Here is a 27,836-nt window from a genome sequence, read left to right as displayed (position 1 = left end):
AGAGAGAAAAACATGAATTATTATGTCAAATATTATCCTGCTCCCAAAGCCCTCCCTTGCTCTGATTCTGCAGACAGGTTATTGTGAATGAAAAATACTGCCTGCCATATCAGGAAACAAAGGATGCTGCGGCCATCAAGTCATCAGTCACTACCACCCCGACAGTGAGCCGAAGGGAACTCAGGATGGAGAGGAGCAGGCAGCCCAGCCTCTGCAGCCACCCCCACTGTGTACCCTGAGGTGACTCAGGATGAGAAAGCAGGGGTTCTAGCCCCAGGTAGCTCAGGTGCATATCAAAGGAATGATTTCAAAGAGCCCAGACATTTGCATCTTTCTCATACTTAGAAAAGCACTAAATTCCTTAGCCTGAGGTCTCTGGTTTTGTTTTTTAGTTATTGGTTGTTTTCGTATTTTTTTCCATTAAAGGTTAGAACAAGATATTGAACATAGTTCCATATGTACAAAAGAAACTTTTTAAAATCTATTTTTATATACAGTGGCTAACATTTATAAATCTCAAACTCCCAAATTTATCCCCTCCCACCCCCTTTTCCCAGTAACCATAAGATTGCTTACTAAGTCTGCAAATCTACTTTGTAGATGAGTTCATAGTGTCTTTTTTTAAGATTCCACATATGAATGATACATGGTATTTTTCTCTTCCTGACTTACTTCACTTTGACGTCTAAGGTCCATCCTTAGATGACCTCTAGGTCAATCCATGTTGCTGCAAATGGTATTATTTTATTCTTCTTTATGGCAGAGTAGTATTCCATTGTACAAATATACCAGCTTCTTTATCCAGCCATCTGTTGATGGACATTTAGTTGGTTCCATGTCTTGGCTATTGTATACACTAATTAACAGTAATTTTTTGATGTTCCAACTACCTGGCCTTTGTTGTAAAAACTCCCATATATCCCAACTCCTCCCCTGCCTCTTTGGAGCAGTCTCTCAGAGCTGTCTGAGAGGCCACATTCCAGGCTTAAGTCCCAAAAATGTCCGCCAAATAAAACATAACTCTCAACTTTTAGGCTGTGCATCTCTTTCCAGCCAACAGTAACCACTGCCTTTCTCTACGGTGACTACAGCCAAAACCTGCTTTTCAGGTCAGCAGAGTAGCAATGCCCCCCTGGAGAACAGCAGGGGACCTCAGAGCCTCTCTGCCCCCAGACCTCTCCCCCTGCTCTTGTTCCTTGTGGACTCCTTTTGACCCCCATGCTTTGAGAGCAAGGGTTTTAAAATGCATTTCAAGGAAAAGCTTATCCACAACTTCAAAATGTGAAACATACAGAGTGTCAGCATTCTGGCTGAAGCAGAGGCAGGGACCTGAGCTCTTTGCACTCAGCCTCCTCTTGTCACCGCCATCCTGGCCTGACCCTCCCCCTGCCACACACTCACCTTCCTAAAAACTCTAGATCAGAATGACCAGCTCATCCCAGTTTGCCCAGGACTTTCTGGGTTTTTAAGAACTGAAAGTCTCACATCCTGGGAATACCCTCAGTTCCATGCAAACCAGGATGACTGGTCACCTAACACTAAACACACCTCCATGGTGGTTTGAAAATCACTGATTTAAAAAAATCCATTGCCCTTGTCAAAACATAAGCATTTCTAACAAAGGTAACATGGTTGGTCATTGTTGGCTTAATATGAATTAGTTCATCAGCGACTTTCCAAACAGAAGCCAGGTGAAGAATGGGATTTGATGCCAAAAAGGACGGAACGGACGCATCTTTCACATGCCCTGTTGGTGTTCTTGTCAAAGTCAAATTCATTCACCCAGTTTCCTGCACTGTCACCCTAGCAGAGCACCTCTGTCATTCAAATGCACATGGGGCCACACCTGCCCCAGCTGGGGGAAATGAGATAGATGTTTGGGACTTGAGTACCCACCCCAAAGCAGCACCCACCCCATGCCCAAGTGTGTAGTCGGGAAATACGTAGTCAGCGCTGCAGAACAGGCTAAAACTAAGGGCCCACGTGGGACTCAAGCCTTGACTTCATTAGAACAGCTCTCTAACCGAACTAATCAGCCATAGAGAAGCCTGGATAATTGACTTGGAAAAGCTTTCAGGCTCAAGAGTCTCTCACAGCAGCTGGAACCAAGGCCCAAACCAGAGAATGAGTGCCCAGCGGAGAAAGGGACCATTCAAAGACACCCAGATGATCCCCTTTGTTGGCAAAGTTGTCCAGATGCTCATGTAGTTTTAATTAAGCCCAGTCCTATTAATCTGTGACCTTATTCAAACCAACTGTTGCCCTGAGCCTCTAAGGCCTCTCCAGATTCAGTTGCCCTTTCCCTCCAAGTTGAATTCAAAGGTCTGTTTTTCTTATTAAGTTTAATTGAAAGATGACTGAACCATGACCTTTCATAAACAGGGAATTCCCTCCACCGATAGCACTTGTAAAGCAGAGGGCTGGCAAAGAGGTAGCAGAGACATAATACAGTTTCTACACAATCTGCACAATGATGAAAGGCTGGGTCCAGCCTGGACCACTTCAAAGATAGCCCAGCAGACCTCAGACACTTGACAAACTGAAAGCAGCACATTGCGTTTAGAATAGCCGCACTCAGCGTGGCAGCAATGAGACCATGGACAGACGGACTGGGAGCAGGAAGCGATGAGAGAGAAGCAGTGCAGACAAGGGAGAACACCCATCCCCTGCCCTCGAACCCAGGGCTTCCCACTCCCATGCCAGGGCACGCTGTGCGCTACAAATGACTCCCAGGTGTTTCCAGATGGTGAGCCCCTCTGCGCTGGGGCTTGAGGGAGGTGGAGACGCCAGGCCAGCTGCCTCCAGCTGTGAGCAGCCTTCCTCATTTCCCCATATGCTGTAGGAATACAGTCATCGTCACTTGTGCCACGTTAAACAATGTTGAAACAGTGCTAAAAATGTTGGGGAGCACTGATAAAAATCCATTCACTACCCCCATCAAACCCTGAAACTGCATCCGGGCTTCTTCTCTACCAGAACCAATACCCCACCAACCACGACGAGCCTCCGTGGTATAGAAAACACGGCTGCTCTTTGCAACAGCACACTTACGTTATCGGTCTAGGATATATTAGGATGGTCTGTTTTTCGAGGACCTGTTTCCGAAACTTGAAAGCACCTGGGTGGATCTAAGTTAGGTCACTCTCCCCTAAAGCTTCTAATTAAATCATTTCTATAGTTTTCTATTGTCTTTAGAGTAAACATCAAAGTTGTTACCAGGACCTGCAGGTCCTCCCAGGGTCTGGCTTCTATGGGGCATTGAGGAGTCTTAGTTGCCCGTGACAGACCCTCTTCAACTGGACTCAAAGCACCTCGAGGAAAGACAGTCAGAAGGCTCCCACGTCAGGAACAACAGCCCACCTCACCCAGACTGCTCCGCGAAGCCCTCTTTGACACTGTCCCGCACACAGACTGCCCAGTGCCCCCACCCTCGCCCTAGCTGAGCACTGACCACTAGAACTGCTCCTGAAAGCCACTGCCACTGCTACCACACTCCCTGAGGACGGATTCTGCACGGCTCCCGCTGCCTCACCTTGCTCTCCCTTGGAAAGAAATTGCACTGGGGTGGGGCTTCTAAATGCCAGAGCTTACAACAGGGCTGCGTCCTGTCTGTAAGGGAAGCTGGGGAAGAGACTACTCTGGTGTCTGCTAATTAGGAAGGCAGAGGACACAGCGTGAGAAAGAGGAAAGATGACCAAAGATGGTAGGCAGTTACAAACTTGACAAATGCCCATCTGTTCCACTGCCTAACACTCCACCTCCCTTGGTCCTTATCACCCCAGCCACATGGGCTCCTCTCAGTTACTCAAAACATCATCACACCTCCTTAGAGTAGAATAACCCCCCACCCAAGGATGTTCACACCCTAATCCCTGAAATTTGTGCTTATGTTGTCTCACATGCTGGAAGGAGCTCGGTAGACGTAACTGAGGACCTGGAGATGGAGAGAGTACCCTGGGTTGTCCAGGGGGCCCCAATGTAATCACAAGGGAAGCAGGAGGATCAGAATCAGAGGAGATGTAACAGGATGTGATAACAGAAGCAGAGCGTGGAGGGGTGCAAGATGGGCCATGAGCTAAGAAATGCCGGCAGCCTCCGGGAGCTGGAAAAGACAAGGCACAGACTCTCCACTAGAACCTCCAGAAGGAACGCAGCCATGCAGACACCTTCATGTTAGCCCCGTGAGAACCATTTCTGACGCTCACCTCTAGAACTGTAGGAGAATGAACCTGTGTTGCTTTGAGCCACTAAGTTTGTGGAAATCTGTTACAACAGCCAGAAGAAATGAGTACACTCCTGCCTTAGCAGGTGCTGTTCCTTCTGCCTGGAGCACATCCCCTCAGCTCCCCCTATTCCTTCACATCTCAGCTCATTCGTCCCTTTCTCAGAAACTGCCTCCAACCGCCCAGACTAGGGCAGTTCCCCCCGTGTCTTTTCTTACAGCCCTGTGAACTTGCGCTTTATGGCACTTACGACAATTATAACTTTATGTTGGAGGTATTATTTAGTTCTACTCTTACCAGACTGTAAGATACCTGAGAACAGGGGCATGTCCAGTTTTGCTCACCACTGTATCTCCATCACCTGGCACACAGCAGGTGCTCAGGTAGTATATGTTGGAAGGATGGATGGATCTCACACACACACTATCCACCCAAAAGCAAATCATACTTGGCTGCTTATTCAAAAAAAAATATCTAGACATAGCTTCTAAAAGTAACATGGCAAAGAGCAAGCACCCAATAAACACTGGATGGATGGACCGACACACGGATGCATGGAAGCGTGGATGTGTGGATGCTTACATGGACCAACAAGAGAAGGCACAGAATGCCCTAATAACCATACACATATTTTCAAATCTTGCTGGAGGATTAATTTTACAAGAATAATATTTTGATCAATAGAACTGTCTGGATTACAAAATAAATAAGTCGAGGGGATATAATGCACAGCATGGTGACTATAGTTGATATAAAATGAATGTATTGCATAGTTGAAAGCAGCTAGCAGAGTGCATCTTGAAAGTTCTCACCATAAGGAAAACAGTTTGCAGCTATGTAAGGTGACGGATGTTAACTGGAGTTATTGTGGTGATTATCTTGCAATATAGATAAATATTGAAACATACAGCAGAAGCGAATTTAATGCACCTTAATAAAATACACCTCAATAAAAAAAAAAAGACACTACCCTGAGACCATGACCCTTGAATACTGAATGATACTCCCCTCCTTAACTGCATTCCCTGCCTGTCATTTGCTCACTGTCTCCAGAAAACCTTTACTGAACTCTTACTATGCCCAAGCATTTCAGAGACACCAACAAGACAAGGTCAAGGATCTCCGGCTCTTCTAGAGCTCCATGACTCATCCTTCACTTCGTTTAATCCTCACACACCCTGTAAAAGAGCTCGTTTCCTGCCTGCGGCACCAGGGTGACAGCCGGCCCAGCCTGTGTGGACCCTGCCCTGGGCTCCGTTCACATGGAGTAAGGGGCACAAAGAAGACGTTATCAGTTGGCATTTTCCAAATGCTATTCTGACGGGGATATGAAAGCCTGACCTTGCTTGTAGAGAAGCATTGCCTTTTCCTGACAAAAGGGCTATTTTGCCGTATAGTCCTTCAGAGTCTGTATCACAGGATCCTTAACCCTTCTGGAACTTTCCTCTATCTACTGGCAGCCACCTCTCTACAAAATGGAGATACGGACATCATCTTTCGTGCCCTTTCACTCCTTCGTTCTCCCTCCTGATGCCTGTCTGTGCCTTTCTCAGTCCCAGGTGCCAGATGTACGTCCCATTCCCAGGGGCCAATAGTTACAACACAGTTCCTTAGGTGTGCGTCCTCTCGGGATTATTTAAATTGTGCAAGATTTCCCAGAATATTAAAGTTCTTCAGAGTTAAATGGCAAAGGATGAACATTTGGGTATGATGCTTGATGAAGAGAAAAAAAATTTTTAGAGCGGAAAGTTTTGATCAGAGCCTCACAGTATCTCCTGGAAGTGGACCACCGTGACTACGCCTACGCACACCACTGCACTGCCCCTTCCTTGGAGGCCCAAAGCTGAGTTTAGCCCTTAGTGAAGAGAAGAGAGACACACAATGGTGGCACATGCTGGGAGCTAATTACTAAATGGTGATCTGCTAGAGATGGAGACATATGCATGCAAGGGACGAGGCACTTCAGACCAGCTGCCCAAGCCACACCTGGCACTGGGCGATGCTGAGAGCAGCTGCTGCCGAGAGCTCTGCTGTCTCAGCCTGGCTCAGTGCTGCGGCAGGACAGAAAGCCCGGCTCTGAAGGCCGTCCTCCAAATACCCGGAATGGCTTATTTTTTTTAAGGGTTTTTATATGTAGATAGTGAAGATACGGGGTGAAAATGAGACTCCATCATTTTTAACAAGGCCCTTTTAAACCCGGAAAGAACAGCCCCATCGATCAAGAAATTATTCTCATTAGTCACTTTCTAGCCTGTTGCCTCTGGATTGCACTAGGCTGCCGGCAGAGACACAGGACCACACTTAGTAACGTATCAGCACAGATGCAGGCTGCAGCCGCGGTCCGCAGTGGTAAGAGTCACACAGGAGCCCGCGCACCCACCCTGCCCCAAGGCGTCTCCGGGCTCCTGTCTTAGGGGCCCTTCATTTCTCAAAACTAATCCAAATGAGACGGTAAACCCACCATTCATTCGTATGTGTGTGAGAGCAGCCTTTTCATGAAAGACCCAACACACCAGCTGAACAGGATGAACCAGAAACAGCCCAATGTGTAAAGAGTTTGGGCCCTGAAACCTGACAGAACCACGTCTGAGCTGGGTTCTCCATTCACTAGCTGTGACCTCAGGCCAACTACTCAGCTCCTCAGGGCCCCGGTTTTCTAATCACTGGGACAGGGATAATGATATTGTTTTGCACAGCTGCAGTGAAGGCTAGAGAAAATATATTTAAAACACACATCCCAGCACCTGTCAGTTAATAAATAGCAGAAGTTATTACTGGTAATAATATTGAGCACTGGTAACCAATGAGCGCGAACGTGCACCAGGCTCTTTCACCCGCTCCCTCACTCTCCACCCCCCAGCCCACCCCCAGCCCTCCTCCTCTCCCTCATCCTCCCTGCACTTGCACCTACCACAGTCCTACAGCTGTTTTTCCCTTCGGGTGCCTACATGACCAGTCAGTCCCTCAGAAAGAATTTGTCAGCTCAGACCAGGTGCTGAGCAATAACCTAGGTCTTGCTGGAGACACTATTATTACTGCTATCAGCAATAGCTGATTTCAGCTTTCTGACATAAATTTGGCTGTTACGTATTCTGCTGCCATCAGGGAGCAATCTTACAGTGAGGACCCTTCCCCCCCTAATGGAAACATTCGGGGGGAAGTGGGAGGAAATGGCTATCAAGTGGGCACAGAACAGAACAGCTGGAAGTGGCCTCCCTAACTGGCAGCTTCCCGTATTATGACAGGTTTGAGGCAGATTCTGACGGCAAGAAGGGCGCACGCAGGGACAGAGTGGCAGACGGCACTTCCTCAGATGGAAGCCTCCACAGGCTTCCAGATGCAGCCACTCCCTTTAACCTGCACGTTCAGAGCGGCTCCAAAGTGCCTCTCCCAGGACTCCCAGGGCCATGTATCATTGTCAGCTTGGCTGCCAAGTCCAGCTTTACGGAAGCACCTGGGAAAGGCAAGTCAGCTAATGGGAGCAGGGCAATCAAGGGGAAAAGACAGCTGGGCTGGGGGCCCAGGGCCCAGGGACCCCGGGTCTGGCTCCTGTCCTGCCACCACATGAACTTCTGGCAAGTCCTTGTCCCCCTGCGGGTCGCAGTTTCCTGTTGGTGAAAAGGCTGACCTGAGCCCAGCTCCCTCCTGTAGGAGGACCCCTCCGCCGGGTGCTCACTTTGCTTCTCTGTAGTTTCTACTGTGTCTACACTATACACATACGTTATACGTGTGATTTCTGAGGTTTCTTCCAACTGTACTGCTCAGGTCTTGTCCACCCCTGAGCCAGTGGAGTCAGTGGGGCCAGTTTCCAGGCTCAGCTCCTCCACCACCAACTCACTATGTGGCATGTGCTCATCTGAAAACTAGGAACAACAAAATTCATGTCTAATAACTTCCCAGCTTATCTCACATAGTTCTTTCGAGTGTCCAACATGATAATATGTTACAAGTCAAGACACCCAATAGCCCTGATGTCACTCAGGCGCTAGGAGGAAGCGTGCCACCTCCCACCTCCTCACTAAGCCAGAGGACCAGGTGCACTTCAACAGTCACCGTCCAGGTGGCCGCGCAGAGCAGTCCCCAGCAGAGACTCGTCATGGCATCAGAGAGAAAGGACTGGCCCAGACAAAATGCCCTTTAATATCCCTCTCAACCCATGAACTGGAAGTAGCCTACTAAAGGAACAGAAGAGTAAAACAGCAACGGTGGGCCACAGGAAGGAAATTTGTGATCTCCCCTGGATCCATCTCCTTGTGAAACCAGCTCTCAAGCTTAATCCCTCTGACACCAAACCACATGCTCCAGCCTCCATGCCAGGATGTAATTCTGTTTCAGACCGGAGGGGTAAGGGGAGGAGGCCGGCCTCGGACCAGGGCCTCCTGACTCTCACTCCTGGTCCGGACAAGCAGACCTGCCACTTGACTTTGTTCCTCTGTCTTCTCTCTTCTGCCTCAGGCTTAATAAGAAACCATTTTCTAGTTACACTAGAAGGCAAACTAGAGTTACATAAAATACAGTGGCCACTAGCCACAGGGGCTATTTAAACTTAAATTAATTTAAGTTGAATGAAATTAGATATTTACATGTTCTACTCAACGGCACTGGTTGACAACATCAAGGAGTGGTGAATGGACCACGTATACCATTCAACTGCTTTACAATGAGTTGTGTTATGTTTTTATTAGAAAAATCTGTGGAAAAGAAGAAAGGCTTTCCTATGGCAAAACAATAAATATTATATAAAGGGAAGTGAAAATTTAGGAGAAAATATTTACAAAACAGATTAGGAGAAAACTGTTAATACACTTCATAAATTAACCTAAGTGGTGAACAAAGCGTAACAATAGGTAAGTCAAGGTAAAGAAATTAAAATGACAACAAAAAGCATGAGACGTCTCTCAGCACATCAATAATTTAAAAAATGAAAACGAAAGCAATGAGATAAATGAAATCAGCAAGTTACAGAAGTTCTTTTATCAGGTGGTATTTTTGTAAAAATACATATTTGTATGTGATCATGCATATAAAACTGTGACACAGATTTAGAAATCAAAAACAAAGGATGCTTCAGCAATATTGAGAGAGTGTGGGGAGTGTGTGTGGGAGGGGGTGGGGGGTGTTCCAGGAAAAGACCTATAAGAAAGATACATCCTCATCTTCCTACGGGAGTTGTCTTAGTTCGCATTTCCCCAGAGGCAGACCCTGAGACAAGGATTTGCCAGCAAGTAGTTTATTTGGGAAGTGCAAGGGACACTCTTAGAAAAGTGGGAAGGTGACCTAGGGAAGGGAAAACAACCAACAAGAATGTATTATTAAGCCAGATTTTTTAAAAAAGAAATCCAAAACAAAGGGTTAAAGTGTTATACAAATTTCCTTACATTCTTATAATTAAATGACATCATACTTTCAAATGATCAGCCTTTAGTTTCCTCTATTTATCATCAATATTATTTCTGTATTAAACCTCTTATCTGCAGCCAAAAAAAAAAATCAAAATGAACAAGTCCGCCCAAAATGAGAAGCTTTTTAGAAAGAATGTGAGATAAACATGCATGATGTTTTGAGTTTTTTGGGGTTTTTTTCTTTTTTCTCTAGACATCCACATCCCATCCAAATTGCATATATACACTTCTCTATGAGGACTTATTATTAATCAGCACTTGAACCTGCTTGAGAAAAATAGTAAATTTATTGACTCATGGAATTGATGAGTCCAAAAATGGGTCTCACTTCAGGCTGAATTGGATCCAGGGGCTCAAACTATGTCATTGAGGTTTTTTTCTCTCTCCCAGTCTTTCATTTCTGTTTCCTGTTGTGTGTTGGCACCATTTTCTCCAACAACGATGCTCCTGTACACAGTCAGGAGGATGAATACCAAAGCCCCGTATCCCAGCATCCCTGGTTACAGTTGACGTGGAAAGGGAGATTCTTCTCTCCTAACTTCCACTGAATAATTCTGGGAATCGAGTCTGATTGTTCCTGCTACTTCATGCCCACTCCACGGACCACTAGTTCCTAGGGGAAGGCTGTCCTGTCACAGAACACCAAGCGGCAACGTTCACCTTGAAATCTACGTCAGTGGTGGCATCTGGCATTACTAGAGTTGTGCTCCACGGTGGCCCTGCTCCCAAGGGTGGGATATTATGAATGGGCAGGCCTGTGTCACATGGTACCCTGTGTCCAGAAGGGCAGGGTCTGTTTTCAGAGAAAGGAAAACATTCTAGAGTGCCAAAATAAACCCATAATCCACCTCAATGTAACATACCAGAGTGAGAAGAAATGAAAAGAAAATTCCACACCAACCAACCCTCCCTAAGACTTTCCTGTGTACAAGGGCAGGGAGGGACAAGGGTAAACACAGCCCTCTCTAAACCCTCAGAAGAAATCAATATGTGTCTGTAAGGTATGGCAGTGAGGAGGGCTCTCCTCTCCTTGAAGGAAGCAAGAACATCAACACACACACACACACACACACACACAGACACACACACACACACACGTTCTGTGGTTTGCTATGCAAATGACAAAGTCCAGCCAACCTCTGGAAACACAGCCAGCCTCAGCTTCAGAAGCCATTTTCAGTCCTGAGAACATTTTCTAAAAAGCTTAAACTCTAGAAAGAAGGCACAAGGCCTGGCTCGTGTTTGCAGCATCTCATCTTTTCCAATTCTCAACTCTGGTGGGCTCCTGACTTTCAGGATGTGCCCTGAGAACCTGTGAATGAACTCGTGCCATCAGCTCAAGGGGTCATGCTGGCAGGCCATCAGAGAGGCAGCCAGGTGAGCAGGGCCACCAGGGAGCACACAACTCCCCCTGAAGCAACCAACCAGCCTCTCACACGCCCAGCTGCCCCGTCCAGCTGCCAGAGAAGGGGCAGCAGCCAGGCGGGAGGCACCTCCCTTGCTATTCATCACCAACGCCCATCTCCGTAGTAACCGATATCTGTTCTTTGCTCTTCTTTGCATGTTGTGCAAAAAAACACCTGAAGCGCTCTTTTAACATTACAGATTGCTGGATCTCCTCTCAGACTTTATGATACAAACAACTAGGGACAGAGGCCTGAGACTATGTATTTATTCCTAGCCCCCTCCGCTGACCGTTCTGTCAAGGTTGAGAACCACTGTAGTCACATCTCCACTTGGCCTCTGTCTGAGGCTCACGCATTATGAACAGAAAACATATAAAACCCTCAAGCAACGCTAAGCCAAGTGTCTGTAAACACTTCGCTGACTGATCTTACTGTTTTCTTCTCACGACCATCTATACTGTTAAAGATACTGAGGACAACAAAGAGCTTTTATGTGAGTTACATCTACTGATGTTGAACATATTAGCAATTAAAATGGAGAGATTTTAGAATATTTTATAAACTTTTTACATGTTAACATAAATAACATAGGTTTATTTAAAAAAAAAAACCTGTATTTTCCAGAATCAAAAAAATTGAAGAGTGGCATTGTTTGGCATTTTAATAAATCTCTCTAAAGTGTGCTGTAATAAAAGACAGCTGGGTTCCCGTGTCTGCGTTTATTACCACGTATCATGCTGTCTCTGGAAAACTCCATCGGACACTCATGAGAGAATTATAGCAAGAAAAGCAAATAACAGCTTAGCATTATTAGGAAAATCATTTTGACTGTGAGGAGACCTCCTTTAAAGGGGCTTCAAGGTCCCCAGTGATCCTCAGACCACACCTTGTCCATCCATCATACTACAGTCCCTCCACCTTCCCAGACATGCGCGTTTCTCTCCTTTCACTGTTGGTGTATGCTGACGCCTTTTTTATTTTTACAAATGTTCGACTTGTTTCTCTGATCGTGTGTTTGTGGGTGAAAACCATTAGCTTTAAGAAACAGAATCTATTCAAGCTAGGTTAAGCCAAGGGAGATTTATGGTAAAAATACACGGAAATCTCACAAAACTCCATGTGGGAGGTGCAGCTGGCTCCCCACCGTGTTTCTCCCCAGACTCCACGGCTCTGCACATGGGCCCACTCTGCCCTCTGCATACTGGTGTCCTTTTGCAAGGCTCTTACTCTCCCAGCAAAGCTCTGGGATACCACAAGGCTGTCACTGCTGCATCAACTTAAAGTTCCATGTAAACAACTTCTTACAAACAAGTCTTGATTCTAAAATCCTAGGTAAGAAAATTTGGTTGGCCCAGCATGAAGAAGTCATCAGGAGGGGTGGTGGAGCATTTTGGGGATGTTTTATTTATATCTATAGACACAGCCCGCATCAGGGACCACACGTAATCAAATACTAAAACACTGGTTCTCAACCCTGGTTTTTCAACCCCTGTCTAATTAGATGAGATCATAAGCCAGGGCTATTGGTGTGGTGGGCTGTCCTGTTCAGGCTGTGTGGTTTCACACAGAATAGAAGATGTGTGATAAAGAGGTAAGAGGTACCCCTAGTACAGACTGCCAGTGCTGTTCAGGAGAAATATAATGTGAACCATGTATGTATAATTTTGACATTTTTAATTGACATGTTTAAGAAGTAAAAATAAATCGGTGAAATTAACTTCACATATTTAATTCTAACATGTCATCAGTATAAAAAAGCAATAATGAGAAATTTTACATCCTTTTGTACTAATGTCTTCAAGATCAGTGTGTATAAAATACACTTTAATTGGTACATTACATTTTCATCAGACATACTTGATCTATATTTAGGGTTCATAAAATTCATAGCTGCAAAAGCAAATCCATGTACCCAAGTTGTTCTAAACATACTTAGATCTTTTCCAGTAGCTGAATCAAGTATCAGTGTTTTACATTTAAATTAATTATAATTAATTCAATTTAAAACTCCATTTTTCAGCTGCATTAGCCACATTTCAAGCGCTCAATAGCCACATATGACCAGGGGCTCCATTTCAGACACAGCAGGACTGGACTGAGAGCAGGAATCTGGTCCTGTCTACTCTTTGGTGCCTCCCACAGCTCCAGCAAGGACCTGCCCACTAGGGATGCCAGTAACTACTGATGATGGAAACTACCCAAGTTAGAACTGCTCAAATCTAATTGCTGCAAGACTCTCAGAAGTTGCATGTAAATGTTTTTCTTTAACAAACCACGTCATTTTAAGTGCACTAAAGAATCCTGTTAGTTAAAGGAATCCTATCATGAGTTAACTCATCAAATAAATCACCTTTCAGTCATTCGTACTAAAAAAAAAAAAGATTTTCTTATTATCAGATTTATTTTAAGCGAGGCACAAACAGAAAAACAACTGAAGGCCATTCAACAAAAGAGGAATCTGAGAAGCCATAAGTCACACCCTCCACCCTCATGAAGTTGAATTGAGTTTTGTAGAAGTCCTTGAAAAACAGAAACAAAAAGGTATGATTTCTGGTTCTGTTTGGCTGATACTGGCTGCATTTAAGCGCGCCATAAGTGGTGGTGGAAATTATGCGCGAAGGTTGGTAAGGAAGCTAACAGCCTTGAGCTCTTTCCAACAGATGGCACTGTAATCAAAAGGACTGCTCCGTGACTCCACAAATCTGGTTTCCACAACCATTTCTGAAATCTCTGCTCACTGTATTCTAAAGCTGGCCTATGCGGCCATTTTGACTGAACAGAATTATTTAAAGCCTCCCTTTGTTCAATCAAATAAGCATTTGAACGTTTTGTGTTAGCCAAACAAGCTGTTCATTTGTTCATTTATTCATTCATCAAACCCTTCTCAAGTGCTGTTAAGTACCAGGCGCCACGACAGGGAATTAGAAACACAAGGGAAAACAAGAATAGGTCCTTCCTGTAAGGAGCTCACAGCCGGTCAGGAAAGTTAGATATACACACAAATAACTGGAAAATAGTGAGATTCAGTCCTGAGAAAGAGGGTACAATTCTGTGCCAGGAGCATCAAGAAGAGAACTGAGGGAGTTTTTTGCATAGGGGTAAGTAGCCCTGAGACAGGTGTAGAAAGCTGGATAGTTGTCACTAGACAAAAGTGGAGAGGGAGCTGGGGAATGAACACTCCTGAATTGGGAACTAGACACACAAGAGCCTCCTATTTCTCCCTGCTCCCACTCTGGCCCCATGATGGGCTGTCCAGCCGTCACACAGCTGTCGTCATGATCCTTTTAAAATGTCAATCAGATTCCATCACTCCCTGACCTTCAACATCCGACTGCCTCCTATCATATCTGGAATAAAATCCAAAGTCCTCGCCACAGTCCAGGGACCTCACACAACGGACTCACACTGTACCAGAGACCTGCCTTCCTTCTGTGTCCACCAGCACAGCCACACTGGCCTCCCTGATGCTCTTCAAATGTTCCAGGCAAGCTCCTTCTTGGGGCATTTGCAAAATGCCCTCTGTGATAATCCCACACTGATTAGGACCCTCCTTTCACTCTCTCTCCCCTTGCCCTGCTTTACTTCTCCATCTGGCACTCAGGATTATAAAACGACACATGTGTACAGCGATTCCCATGTATGGTCTAACCACAAGGGCAGGGGTTTGATCTGTTTTGTTCACAGATACATCACCAGTGCCTAGAAGAGGCTGGCCCGATGTTTGCTCCCCGAAGTATTTGCAGAATGAATGAAGAACTTAATGAGGCTAGGGAAACTATGCATGTTTCAAGAGACTGCAAGTACCCTGGTGCATGGGTGAGGAAGGCAGGTGGGAGCAGCTAGAAATGGACGGGCGCTCAGTGACCATGTCATGCGGGGCCCTTCCTGACTAAGGATCTGGGCTGTATTCTGAGGACACTGGCAAGCCTGTGAGGCTTGTTAAGGAAGAAAAGGACAGAATCAGATCCAGATGTTTAAAGGATGAGCCAGGCTGCCATGTGGCAGACAGGCTGGAGAGGGCCTGGAGGCAAAGAGCCGTGATAGGATACTCCTGCAATCACCTCGGTTTCCTCATCTGTAAAATGGAGACAACACCATCCCAGTCTGACTGATGACTGAGGGAGTTAATGCACATGAAACACCTCACACGGTACCTGGCAACAGGAAGCTACCCATAGTTATCATCCGTTACCATGGATACTAGGGAAGCTTGGAGGATGATACCCACACTTCTGCTAGGGTGACCGACTGCTGGAGGGTGGAGCCTTTGATCTTGATAGGGTCTAGAGAAAGAAGAACTCATCTCACGAAAGAGAAAATAAATTCTATTTTGGGCAAGTGCAGTTTGACATGGCTGTGGGATATCCAGTGAGATCTAAGGTAGGCGGTCTGGTATGAAGGTCTAAAGCTCTGACGGGAAGTTTAAACCAAAGATAAAGACTCTGAGGAATCCTTTACTTTACAAGCAATTGCCCTGGTCCCTTGTCAGCAAACTCTGAATCCAAAGTACGCAAAGTAAACTCACCAGGGTGAAAAGCCTCAACGAGAGGCCATCATGCTGACTGAGCTGGAATACAAAACAAGACAGCAGGAACTGACTGTAACTGAGCCTCTCAGTAAGCCCTGCAGTGTTCACACAGCCCCTCTGCACTTCCTCTGGGCACAGAGAAGAGTTTCTTGCTTGTGCGGCTCTCTCCGCATCCTTCTCCAAGGCCTTCTCCAACCTATTTTCCCAACGTGCCCACAAAAGGAGAGAATGAATAGGTTCCAGAAATCTAAGTATCACAGCTGGGAAACCTCTTAGCTTTGAAGACATTTTTTTCTGACCTGAATGAATTCTAAAACACACAATGTTGTACTCCTGTTTCAAGAGTCTGTGAATTCAGGTGTACATGGTGCTGGGGGGTTGGGGAGTGACTCTATTGAGTTCCATGGAGACAGAGGTTTAAGACAAGGAAGGGTAGAGATGGAGGTGGCTCTGCAGCTGATGCAGAAAAAAAGGCTTGAGGTTCACATGCAAACCACCAATGTGGGTGCCACTGAAAGGGCCGTGGAGCTAGGCTCCTGGATGCACTCACACATTCATTCAACAAACAGCCGTGTAGTACCTAAAATACTCTTCTGCCACCTGAAGAGGAAGCAACAGTGAATGAGACACTCGTGGTCCTTCACTGAGCTTCATGTCATTTCCTGTTTTCCAGAACCCTTGGGGTTATCTAAAATATATGGCAAACCTTCTTAATTTTCATTCATTCAACAAAAAACTTTGGGGCATTCAGGGATGGCCTCTAGGGTTACAACGTTGACTAGGACCGAGCAATTACTGCTAGGTTTGAATGTCACGGTGAGGCAGACAATGTGCTGCAGAGAGGCTGCGGGAAGGGAGGGCCCTGTGCGAATACACTTGTCCACAAATTATTGGACGCTGCCCCCCCACTGAGAGATGTCTATGTCCTCTTCCCTTGAATCCTGCCTAGTTCCGAGGCTGTGCTGACCAGCAGAAGATGACAGAGGGATGCAGCACCCAGCCCTCAAAGAGCAGCAGTACCCCCTCCTGGAAGGCCTGCACTGGCAGAAGCCGGCTGCCGGGGGCTGGGTCTGACCGTCCTGACACTGGTGCGCCGTGAGGAAGCCCATGTCAGCTGTGCGGAGAGGCCGTGGGGAGAGGGGCCCAGGGAGCTGTAGCTATGCAGCTGTTCCGGCCAGACGACCACATTTGAGTAAAGAAGCTGCCCTGGATATTTCAGGTTGGACGGTGCTATGGTCTGAATGTCTGCGTCTCCCCACGGTACACATGCTGAAGTCTGGTGCCCAATATGACGGTATTATGAAGCGGGGCTTTGGCTCAGGTCATGAGGGTGGAGCCTTCAAGCCTGGGACTGGCGCTCGTATAAAAGAGACCCCACAGAGATCTCTTTCCTTCCATCATGTCAGGGCAAAAGGAGCCAGCTATGAACCAGGAAGAGGATCCTCTCCAGACCATATGTACCCAGATCTCAGACTTCCCGCCTCCAGAATTTTGAGGAATAAATTTCTGTTGTTTATAAGCGTCCCGGTCCAGGTATTTTATTGCAACAGCCCAAGTGAACTGAGACAGACAGGATGGTAAAGGCCTCTGTAAAGAGGGAGCATTTAATTTAAGACCTAAGTGGTGAGAAGAATTTTGACCAGCAAGGACTAAGAAGAAGAGCATTTCAGGCAGTGGAAAGGGATGTTCAAAGATCCAGACTTCGACGAGTTCTCGGAGTGCTCAAGGAGCTGAGGCTCAACTAGAGTGGCTGGAGCATGAGCGAGGGGGAAGCAGAGGATGAGACCAGGGAGGGGACAGGGGCGCAGGGGAAGGCCTGGGAGGCCATGGCAAGGCATCTGAATTGTGTTCTGAGCACCAGCAGAAGGCCTTACACAGTTTTAAACACAAAGGCAATATGATCTATATTAAAATTTTAAGAGAATCCCTGTTGCTGCTCTGCCAGGTCTGTGAGTACCAGCTCCACAACTTTGATCACTGCTGTAACTCACCACTGAGAAGAGTACCTGGCATACAGAAGGTGTTTCCCCCAAAAATGTTAAATGGATGACTTAATAAGAATGGACTGGAGCAGGGACACGAGCAAGGAAGCCACTGGAGTAATTCAAATAAAAGACACTGGGCAGGGCTGGAGGCGGAGAGAAGAGGGAAGTGGTGAGGAACAGTCAGAAGCAGAAGAAACAAGACTCAAGTTCCAGCTTAGAGATGCATCAGTTGCATGACCTTGAGAAAATCGAACTCCCCAAGCCTCTAATTCTTCACCTGTAAAATCTTCTCAATAAAATAATCTCTAAGTCACACTGTTGCTGTGAGAACCTCACGAGAAGACATAAGGAAAGCACTTTATCAAACTGCACTGCGGGCTGATATGAGGAGGGATTACTGTGATTGTTGCATTTTTTTTTCCCTATGACCTGATGGATTAGTCAGAAACACTCACTGGTTTTTAATAGCATCTCCTGGTTTTCAAGAGTAGTGGGTACAGGAGTCCAATCCCTCTGGTCTCTGAAGCTGACAACACAACTTCATCAGCCATTCTAACTCCTGAAGCACTTAAGCAAGGTCATAAGAAGCCAGACGTCGTCTGTACCAGAAGCCCCATTCCCTTTGGATCAGGAGTTCTCAAACTTGAGCACGCATCAGAAGCTCCTGGAAGGCCTGTTAAAATGCCAACTGCTGAGCCCCAGGCCCAGAGCTTCTGATGCAGTAGACCCGAGAAGAGGATAAATCTGCAGTTCTCACAAGTGCCCAGGTGAGGCTGATGCTGCCCATCTGGGCTCAGCTTTGAGAACTGAGCTGAGCATGCAGTCAATTTCCATTTCTGATTAGAAGGTCTCCTATATTTCTCAGATGAGATTCCCACAAAAATTCAAGGACCAGCAAAAAAATTTCTTCCGGATTCTTAACATGAGATCTTGTTTTAAACAGCTGATATTTTTTAAGAGCATGGAGCCAAAGTGTCTGGTTTCAAAACTGTATCAGCTGCATGACCCAGGCCAAGTGCCTACCTTCTAGGGTCAACGTGAGGATTAAGAGTTAATCTACACAAAGCACTTGAGACGCAGCTGGTACCAAGTAAGCACTTAATAAATGCTAGCTGTTGGCATTATTATTGCAAAGTGTGACTCATGTAATTGGTTGTTTTACAGTTTTCACATGAAAACTAGTAGAAAGCTCAGCTTCGAATTTGTAACCCACCTCTAGAAAATGTATGGGACAGCAATGCAGGCGTTTTGGCACTCCCAGCCTCCCCTAGCTTTTCACCTACGATTTTCTAGGACTCAGTTCCCTCACTGCACTTTATTTTACCTTACTGAATTATTATATGGTTCCCTGCATGCCACTCTAAATCTTTTCTTAGAGGAAGTGCAACCCATGTATAAATAAATAGATCTCCATTTATGCAGCCTCTCCATGAATGATCAAGGCATTTCAGGGCCAAGGTCCCTACACCCCAGCTTCTTCAGGAAGCCCCTCATTACTGTTTTACATTTTCAAAGACTATAAGCATACAGCAATAACGGTGAACCATACATGCAAACCAGACATAAGAATACGGCTGTCTCATATGTATCTGGCCAATCAACTTTCTGTTCTTCTGATTCTTGGGATGACAGAGTATGTTCTACAAAATCAAGCTGCTGTCCGACTTCTGCTGCCTTTCTCTTATGAGGATATCACGGACCTCCTACCGAGAGAACACTGTCTTTGCAGTGTTTTTGTGGCATTCACTCATTCAAGTAGCGGTTACTGAATGCCTGAGTCTGTCACACATCGTGCAGGGCAGGGGAAGCGACAGTGCTCAGGACACTGTGTACTCAGGAATTTAGAATCCAGTGAGCAGGCCCGTAAACACCCAGGCTACCGCATTCCGTAAGCAGCACTACAAAATGTACATACTGTAAAATGTATATTATGAATAATAAAGTTCAGCGACATTTATTGGGCATCTGCTGCATGCAGGCGCTGTTCTGTGCCTTTTACATGAATGAGGTCTTTTATCCTCACACTGACCCTGTGAGGCAGGCACTACCCTTTCCCTCACCTTGTAGCAGAGGAAACAGAAGCACAGAAACCACAAGGTCACACTGCAAGAGGCAGAATCAGACTTCAGCCCCAGGCTGTCTAACCCCTGGGCCTGCATCCTGAATTTCTCTCCATTATGCTGCTTTTCTGCAACATCACATGAAGGAGAGTTGGAGGGATAAAGGTTCCAGCAATCTTTGGACTCAATATTGCAAAAAAGTAACTTTGGACAGAGAAAAATAATTAGCCAGAAGAGAGAAGGGCAGGACCTCCAGCAAAGCAGATTAGGTAGCAGAATTAGGCAGCAGTCCACGGCACGGACCCACGGGTGGGGGAAAGGCTGAATAAGCATCCCGCAGTACTGACCCGTGGAGCCGCGGGAGGGTGGCCACTGTAGCAAATTGCAGTACCAGCCCCCAGGGGACCAGCGGGCCGCACACAGGTAGCGCTTTTATGTAAGGATCAAAATCAGCACTTTCCGTGGAGTTCACCAACAGAGCAAGGACTACATGTAGGACCTGAGGCCTGAAGAGGCACTCCCAGCCTTCACACACGGAAGGAGACAATGGATTTTGCAGATAGGCGTTGTCTGAGAATTCTGTAACTACATGTGTTCTGTGCTTTAATGTTGGACTTGTGATAGGACGGATTTCTTTTTTTTTTTTTTGAGGTATAGTCAGTTTACAATGTTGTGTCAATTTCTGGTGTACAGCACAATGCTTCAGTCATACATGAACATACATATATTCATTTTCATATTCTTTTTCACCATAAGCTACTACAAGATATTGAATACATTTCTCTGTGCTATACAGTATAAACTTGTTTATCTATTTTATATATTCCAGTCAGTATCTGCAAATCTCAAACTCCCAGTTTATCCCTTCCCACCCCCCTCCCCCCGGCAACCACAAGTCTGTATTCTATGTCTGTGAGTCTGTTTCTGTTTTATATATAAGTTCATCTGTCTTTTTTTTTTTTAGATTCCACATATGAGTGATATCATATGGTATTTTTCCTTCTCTTTCTGGCTTACTTCACTTAGAATGATGTTCTCCAGGGCCAACCATGTTGTTGCATTTTTTATGGCTGAGTAGTATTCCACTGTGTAAATAAACCACAACTCCTTTATCTAGTCATCTGTCAATGGACATTTAGGCTGTTTCCATGTCTTGGCTATTACAGATAGTGCTGCTATGAACATTGGGATACAGGTGTCTTTTTGAATTAAGGAGGAAGGATTTCTTAATTATCTTCCAAGTCTAGTTTAGGGTCCTGTTCCAGTTACCTATTCTGTGTAACATACCATCCCAAAACTGAGTAGTGAAACAACCACCATCTTCCATTCTGCAAGTCAGGACCTTTGCAAGGAGCAGGGATGGCTATAGGATGGCTTGGACAAACGGAGATGACTACACAACTTGCCTGGGGCCACGAGTCTGAGGCCTGGGTTCTGGATTCCACCTGAACTCCTAGGCCAGCCCTGCAAAGGCCATTTTCAAGGCTTCTTGGGATGCCCACCTTGAGTTACACCCAACAGACATGTTTTTCTGTTTGCATGTATGTTTAGCTGAGCACAAAATGCTAATTTTCCTAATGATATGCTTATTTATGCTGGCAGGTGGGCTCAAGAATGCACCCAGAGTGCATGTTCTTCCAACAGGCCAAATATACTCAGGTTTGCAAAGAACTGCAACTTCTCCCTCATACAGAGGTGTGAATCCTCTCCACAGTACTCCTGAGATACACAGAAACTCAAGAGGAGTAAACGGCCAGCACTCAGATTAGGTGTGTCAAAAAGAGGAACTTGAGGGAGAAATGAGGTCCTTCCTCTCACTCAGGTCAGAGTGGGCAGACGTGGAGACAGATGCAGATGTGACTGGCAGGCTCCAGCCTGCAGCTCCTCTTTCTAACAAGGGCCCCACCAAACAAGAGCAGCCTTACGCCCACCTCCAGGGGCAGCGGTTCCCCCAGATTTCTCTACCAGCCCCTACTGCAGGTCCACAGACTGTGGGAGATCCTCCAAGCCATGAACTGCCGCCTGGCCTGGTGCTTCGGGCTACCACATTTAGTGACTGTTTCTCTGGTTCTCCAGTCTCCCCTCCCAGACTTTCGCTTCCTCAGCTCCTCCCATGCTTGCTGTGTAAGTTCAAGTTGCTGTGGTCAACCCCTCGTTCTACAATACTTTTTCTGATGCACAATTCAGATTGTAAATTCATGAACCAAGAAGTATTTCTCAAAGTTTAATCCAAGACCCTCCAACATCAGAAATACCCAAAGAACCTTTTGAAAATAGAAATTCCTAAGATCCACTTCAGACCTATGACACAGTATCTCTAGTAATGAAGCCCAGGAGTCTGCATTTTGACAAGCAGGCCAAGTGGCTCCTGTACATATACAGATTAAAACAATTATAGTATCACTAAGATTAAGAGCACTGGAGATCACAGAACAGTAGTTCAACATAGTGCACTAGTAGTATATGCTAAGAAATATTATATTGTACTAAAGAGTTACGTTTCATTTTCACAACTTACATGACATTTTGTAATGTATGTTATTGTCATTGAAGAGGGGCCCCAAATCTCCAACTTTTAGGAGAGAGCTGAGAGACAGGTGTGGCCTGAAGTGGTCCTGGTAATTCCAAGAGCTTATTTCATCATTATTTGAACTATCACTGGTTACTTGTCATGTGTGACAGACTGTGTGATGACCTGGTGATAAAGAACATCTCTTGTCCTCATGGAGCGTAAGCTCCAGTATGCGCAACGTGAATGTGGTAACAGTCCATGTTTACTGGATGCTTACTGTGTGGCCACTTACACACGTGATTTCACTAACAACCTGTAAGAGACAGACTCATTCTCCAGGCAGGAAAGTTGAGGCTTAAAGAGCTTAAGCCCAAATGTCACAAACCAAGGACTTCTAACCTCTGTGTCATCCTGCTTCCTGCAGAATAACGTAAGCTGGTCATCACTGACAGGCACCTTGGGCAGGAGGGCTGAAGAGTCAATCAGAATGGCAGAAACCGTAAAGGGAGAGGAACAGTTTAAACCATAAAGCAATTTGGGAACAATCTTGAAATCACATCCACATCCCTTCCACTGCTTGGGATTTGGTAATTATGAGGCAGAAATATTTTGTTGTCCTCTAAGTCTGCAGATAAATGCTTTACTCTTTCTGTCAGTATAGATAGCTCTGTTAAGACATCCTGACACCCTCCCACAGCCCCCACGGCATGTACAGGTTACGCAATTTGGATATTCAGAAGCATGACACAGGTCTGGATTGCAGTAGGAGTCTGGAGGTACTATCTGCTGTGGTTGTCATAAGTTTTGACATTAAAAGTCTTCCCTCCAGTAGAGGAGAGAGGCCCCCCTGGGGAGAAGAGACTCCTGTGGTTGCTAGACCTGGGTCCAAAGCTTGAGACCTTGCACTGCTCACTCTCCTGGAGGCTCCTGACTTTCTGATAATAATAAAATAGCAAGTAATTATGAAATGCCTTTTCCTTCGTATTTTTATTCTAGGTTACTCTGGGAACTCCAGCAGGCTATGATTATGAGGCTATCGGGACTACAGAGATAATCATGAGGAGGTAAGTAAGGTTTCCATTCCTGGGATGCAGTGTTCAGCCATAGCTGCCTGGCTCCCTTGATGCCCCTGTACTGTGAGAGTCCCAGGAGTGTCCTCAAAACTCAGGGCACACAGCATCCCGGACCCTTCCTGGCTGAGCTTCTCCTCTGATTCCCCATTACCATACCAAGTACCCTTGGAACAAAGTGTTTGGTACAAGAGCCTCAGATTCCCTGTTACCCTGCCAAACCCCTTAGTGTAAGGCTGGTTACAGAGCCCTGAGCCCCACCAGTTCTAGGCACTGGGAGCTAGATCTGGCCTCTCATTGTGGATCTCCAGTGCTGATGGACCCCCTGGTCTTGTGTATTTGATCATTTTTTAATTGATGGCATCCTGGAATATCACTGCTCTAGACTGGACTTCTTGATATCAAATGCTGTCTGTTGCATGCCACCTGGTGCCTTCTCCTCACTCAGTGTCACCTTGGTGAGGAGTCCTGTAAGTTCCCAGCATCCCAGACAGAGCCTCCTCTTCTCCTCTGGGTTCCTGATTCCTCGGCTTCATCTTTCTGTCCCATTTCATTCTCATATTACTCCTGCCAGAAATACTCATGTTAGTCCCTATTTGGTAGATGTCTGACATTTTAACTAACAAATTCAAAGCAGGGTAGGTGCTATGGACTGAACTGCATCTCCCACACGACCCTCAAAGTTTGTATGTTGAATCCCTAACGCCTAATATAACTGTATTTCGAGCTAAGGCTTTTAGGAGATAATTATAGTTAAATGACGTTAAAAGGGTAGGGTCCTAATCCAATAGGATCAGTGGCCTTGTAAGATCTCTCTCTCTTTCTCACACTCACACACACACACAACCATGCACATACACACTGAGGAAAAGCATGTGAGCACATAGAGAGAAGGCAGCTACCTACAAGCCAGGAAAGAGCTCTCACCAGAACCCAACTATGCTGACACTTGATCTGATGCTTACGGCCATGTGAGAAATAAATTTCTATGGTTTAAACCACCCAGTCTACAGTATTTCTTATGGTAGCCCTAGTGGACTAAGAGAGACTTATGTTAAATTATAATAAACTAGGCCATCAAAATACACCTTGATGGGTTCTATGATGAAGGTAAACACCAGACAATAATGGACTAACTCAGCCTTAAGGGCAGGAAGTCTTCCCAGGAGAAATGATATCTAAAGCTGAATCATAAAAGATGAACGAGGTGAAAAGTACCTTCAAAGGAGAAGCAGCCATGTTAAACTCAGAGGATAAAAGAGACCATGGCTCCACCGGTTCTGCAGATTTTTCAATACAGCAGGAGAGTCGAGTAGAAAGAACTGAATGGAAGGAGGCGGACCTGGAGATATTAGCAGGGATGGGTTTAGAAGACCTTGCAGACCATGTTAAGAAGTCTGAAGTTTATTTTGAAAGCAAATAGAAAACATACCTGAAGAGTTTTAACAAGAAACTGACAAAACAGGAGATATATTTTAGAAGAGCCATGGGAATGAGCAGCATGTACACATCAAGGGTGCCTTCAACAATTGACTCATATAATATTTATTAAGTACTTATTATGGACTAGGGACCATTCTGGGTACTAGGAATATAGAAGTGAACAAAATAGGTGGAAAAAAAAAAAAACCTCTGCTATCACATCACCTATATTCTCTCATGGAGATACAGCCTATAAATAAACAAACAAGCAAACAAAAAAAAATATATATATATAGTATGTCAGATGACAATTAAGAGCCTAGGATGAGTGAGTAGGCAGAGGTAGGAGGTTATAAGGAGTGACATAAGAAGTACCTGTTAGCAAAATAACATTTGAGCAGAGACCTGAAGGAAGTGAGGAATAAACTGGTGGAATCTGAGGTCACACTGTCCCAGGCAGAGTGCAAGTGCAAAGGTCCTGAGGTAGGAGCAGGCCTGTCCCAGAAATGGCTGGGAGACCAGTGTAGTTACAGCAGTGAACGAGGGGGAGACAGGGAAAAACTGAGGCCAGAGAGGCCAGCTCACGTGCCTTTAGGGGATGTAGTCAAAACCCTAAATTCTTGGGTTGCCAGAGCATTGCCCAGGTCCATGAAGATGTGACTCTCACCCATCTCTATGCCACACTTTGTCACCTGGACCCCAAAGCAGCTCTTTTTGGACCTAGTTTCTCCTGAACGACTTTGTCAACTACTGATCACACTCCCTCAACCAGATTTCTCACAAGAATCACATCAGTTTTCACCGCTACTCCTCTAACCAGAGGAATTTACACCCAATTCAAGCATCTCAAAGGAAACTGGTACAAAACAAAACTATCACTTCATCTTGTTCCTGCCCCCAACCAAAATCCGTCCTTCTAGTCCCAACACCCACACTCATCCCCACGATTTTGTGACCATCCGAGAATAGAAACAAATACTTGGAGGAAAGGGTGGCGTTATCAGAGTAACAGTACATGGCAAAGTAACAGCTTACTTGCCCTGAAAACCCCAGGGCTTCCACACACCTCCCCATGAACAGATCAGGAGGTGAATTTTCACCAAATCCTTAATGAAATAAGAAAAAAAAAGAAAGAAAGAAAAATGTAGTGGGGTTTTGTGAAATAAAGTTCCTTTAACTTAAATTTAGTTTGGGGGTATGTTTTGATTAGCTACTGTCACAAATACCAAATATCCTGGTGGTTTAATGCAATAAAAGTGTATTTCTTACTGTGCTAGTAATTAAGCTATTGTATCTCTTCTCAAAACCCACCTGTCCATATTCAGCTTTATGATGCTGGAGGTGGAATTCAGTGAACCACACTGTGCTTTGAAGGCTGTTTCCTGAAGGTTCTGTCAGTAGTGGGATGGGCTAAAACGGGATTGCAAGGGTGGCGGAGGAATAAGGGGCGTGCTCCTTCATGGCTTGTTTGGGGGTTTTGCTTGTTTGTTCATGTTTCTGTGGGTTGTATTGTTCTGTTACACCCATCGGTGTCACCTGAACACCACTTACCTGACAAGCAGCAGCTAGTTCTAGAAGCAATCCATTCGGACTTCCAGTTTTCTTCCTCCTTCCCAGAATGCGCCTCATCACGCTCCCAGACGTATCAGCACCGCACTTCTGGCCACCGACCCCTCCTCAGAAGTCAGAGGTTCAGCTCTCGCTCACTCGGAGTCCAGCGAGAAGGTTCCAGGTCGGCAGCGGCCTGTCCCAAAGCCGTTTGGGCACCCGGGCGACGCAGCCAGCTCTAAAGCCTCTGCGGGATATTCGGCATCCGCCCCCCACGTGGGGGAGGAGAGAGGAGGATTGTGGGAGCTTTGGGGGGCCAGGACCGCGCAAGTCAAGAAGCTCACTTCCGGCCCCCCCTTGCCCGTCTAAGTGCAAGGGATACTGGGAACTGTAGTCCACCCGCCTGTGGCTTTCTCTGAATGCACGGCCTTCACTGCCGCAATGTCCTTCCAACGCTTCGGCGTTAAAACGTCCTCTCATAAATTAGAGTTACAGTAGATGATTGGCTTTGTATTGGCAAAATAAAAGGTTACTTGCCCCCAGAACCCCAGCGCTCAGTAGGTCAGTGAAATTCAAAAGGCTGAGAACCACTGTTTCTTGTTAACACATCTGGCCTCAGATGCCTTCTTCATGGTCACATCAAATGATGTCCTGGATATATTTATGCTCATTTCTAAGTTACATTCTTTCCTCTTGAACACCGTATGCATAAAATTTCTCCCCCACTTATGTATGGAAAACCTACAATCATAGGTCATCCTTGATTCCCAAATGTCAGGGTCATAATTGTTCTCTGGTGAACTAGCATATTACAGGCTTCAGATGAGTATTCAAACTGGAACAGCACTGGCCACATTCTTTGAGCTCCCTAGAAAATATTCTCTATTAGAAAGAAGGAAAGAAAGAAGGAAAGAAGGAAGGAAGGGAGGGAGGAAGGGAAGAAAGAAAGAAAGAAAGAAAGAAAGAAAGAAAGAAAGAAAGAAAGAAAGAAAGAGAAAGGAACAAAGAGAAAGAAAGAAAGAAAGAAAGAAAGAAAGAAAGAAAGAAAGAAAGAAAGAAAGAAAGAAAGAAAGAAAGAAAAAGAAAGAAAGAAAGAAAGAAAGAAAGAAAGAAAGAAAGAAAGAAAGAAAGAAAGAAAAGAAAGAAAAGAAAGAATGAATTACATAGTTTAGTCTCTAAGGTAGTTTTGGTATTACACTCTTTTCTAGCTTTTGTTAAACTTTCCAGATAGTTGGTTAAGTTAATGTAATTATACTTGGCTCCTTCATGAATATTTGCAAAGCATGAACTGTTTTGCATGAATCTCTACCTACCTACAAATTACTGTTGAACTCTTATCAGATATAGGCCACTGTAAAAGAATAAGTCATCTGACCTTTAGAAAGCAATTCTGATTATGAGACCCTCTTAGGATATCATCCTCTTTCCTACAAAATAAAAACAAGTTTAGCCTTCAGTGCTATTTCCATTTAAAAAAATAATAATAATTGAACTAGAAGTTTTCAGGATGAGTAGACAGAACCCTTGTAATTAGTGTAGGAAGAATTTTTTAAACCCAAGTCAGGGCTGTGGGAGGTAAAGAGGCAATTAATAGTCTTTCGCTCTCTTTATATTCATAATAAAAACATTTAAAAGGAGCAGCATCATGCCAGCAGGGCCTTTTAAAAACAGCTATTTTTT

At 45.3% G+C, this 27,836-nt stretch overlaps 1 long non-coding RNA gene across 1 annotated transcript in view; it reads right to left on the bottom strand.

Annotated features, from left to right (window-relative positions):
- The window catches only part of LOC140698766 (uncharacterized), a 472,809-nt gene extending 446,398 nt beyond the window's left edge, over window positions 1–26,411 (bottom strand). Inside the window, exon 1 of the long non-coding RNA XR_012076682.1 lies at window positions 26,160–26,411. This is a non-coding gene — a long non-coding RNA (uncharacterized lncRNA). The remainder of the gene's footprint in view (window positions 1–26,159) is intronic.
- Between the last annotated feature and the right edge of the window lie 1,425 nt (window positions 26,412–27,836).

This window comes from Vicugna pacos, chromosome 10 (genome assembly GCF_048564905.1).
Source record: "Vicugna pacos chromosome 10, VicPac4, whole genome shotgun sequence".
Classification (NCBI taxonomy): Eukaryota; Metazoa; Chordata; class Mammalia; order Artiodactyla; family Camelidae; genus Vicugna; species Vicugna pacos.
Note: the sequence above shows the minus strand (reverse complement) of the source record. Positions and strands in the feature narration are given on the sequence as shown.